The sequence below is a fragment of the Leuciscus leuciscus genome (genome assembly GCF_965113295.1).
Source record: "Leuciscus leuciscus genome assembly, contig: HAP1_SCAFFOLD_883, whole genome shotgun sequence".
Lineage (NCBI taxonomy): Eukaryota > Metazoa > Chordata > Actinopteri > Cypriniformes > Leuciscidae > Leuciscus > Leuciscus leuciscus.
This window is the reverse complement of record NW_028117857.1, coordinates 15,743-17,271: the sequence shown is the minus strand read 5'-3', so window position 1 is coordinate 17,271 and position 1,529 is coordinate 15,743. Positions and strand designations below refer to the sequence as shown.

At 38.4% G+C, this 1,529-nt stretch overlaps 1 long non-coding RNA gene across 1 annotated transcript; it reads left to right on the top strand.

Moving 5' to 3' along the window:
- The first annotated feature begins 213 nt into the window (after positions 1–213).
- Positions 214–1,219, top strand: LOC309492054. The gene is made up of 3 exons (XR_014203414.1): positions 214–674; positions 932–985; positions 1,169–1,219. It is a non-coding gene; the product is annotated as an uncharacterized lncRNA (long non-coding RNA).
- Positions 1,220–1,529: the final 310 nt, after the last annotated feature.

The window sequence follows — 1,529 nt, the reverse complement described above, 5'->3', positions numbered from 1 at the left end:
CTGTTAGACTTTTCTGTAATTTCTACAGTTATTTACTTTAAATCCCCCAGTATTATACTGCTATTTCTCTTTACAGTAAATAACTGTGATTCCCATTGCATCATGGGAATTTTCTGTGACGTCTAACACCACATACAGAGACTTACTGTATTTTTTAAATTTGCTGTATACTACTGTATTTGACGTAACGGCGTCTCTGGCTGGCACCATTCCATCGTGCTTTTTATTTCCTAATTTATGCCTTACACCGGGTGTCTACAACGCTATAATACCCAGAGGCTGTCTATATTGGACACATTGAAGCGACCGGACCTTTAATACAAAATGCAAACCTGTTTGTCCCTTGTCAGAAATAGCGCGAGCGCTTGGACTCGGAGTACCGTACGTCAGGAATATAACGGCCGCGGCGCATCACTACACTGTCTGGGATTTGTCGTGACTCGTGTCGCGCCAGAGCATCCAGTGTAATATCAGTGGGGTCTGTCTTTTGTTGGATCGCGCCGTTCGTGTCTGGCCTGGGGAAGAGACGGAATTCACTTCACCGAGAGAGAGATCAGCAACCAAGGTAAAAAACAAAAAACATTCTGTGTGTGTTGACAGGATTGTGCCCAGTTTAACCTATATTATAACGTTAGCCTAACGTCGTCAACATGGCGGTAACGAACTTTACCACGGTAAACTGAGCTAACGTTTCATTTTACACACTTTGTTAGATTATTGAATTGTCGAGTTAAAATATGCCAACGAGCAACGCGTTTACATTAACAATAAATGTGAATTAACTAATGTGAAATTCTGTTTTGGTTGTAGATAATGTTGGCCTACTGATGAGAACCTTTTATAGTTTTAGCATTAGTTTGCAAACTATAACATATTATAGTTTTTTTTTATGTAATTTCATATTTACTTCCATTTTTATATGTGTTTAAAGGCAACTGCAACAAAGCGCCAATTCGCGCCAGTGACTTCTAGCAAGATTCCAGAGGTAAGCCATTTGTGATTTTGAGATAAGTTTGCTGAAATGATTAGCAATATGTGAAAATTGCTTTGGAGCCACTGGTGCAGACTAGGTAGCTTACAATATCTTATAAAATCTCTATAAAATTGGCTAACTTTATATCAAATAAGTGACCTTTGCATCATGTCTAACTTTATATTTATTACACAGCAAATGAACCAATCAGAAGATGGACCATTGTCTTTGTTCAGTCTCACCAGATTAATGTATCCAGGTAAGCACTGCAGTAAAACTCTCACTAATTCATTCATACCAAATCTAGCATTCTTAACAACTTAAGTTTATATTTTTGCATTATTTTGATATTTTATTAGGCAGAAGACTCTACCATTGCAGTCCCTCCTGACCAGGAAGGTCCTAATATCAGCGCACAGGTGGGTTAACTACTGTAGGAAGGAGAACAATCATCACACAGTGATTTTTTGCATGTTTCTTACTGTGTATTTGTCTCAAACAGGAACTCCTTCACTGCAGACAAGCTGAAATGGGCTAAAATCATCGATTTCAGTCT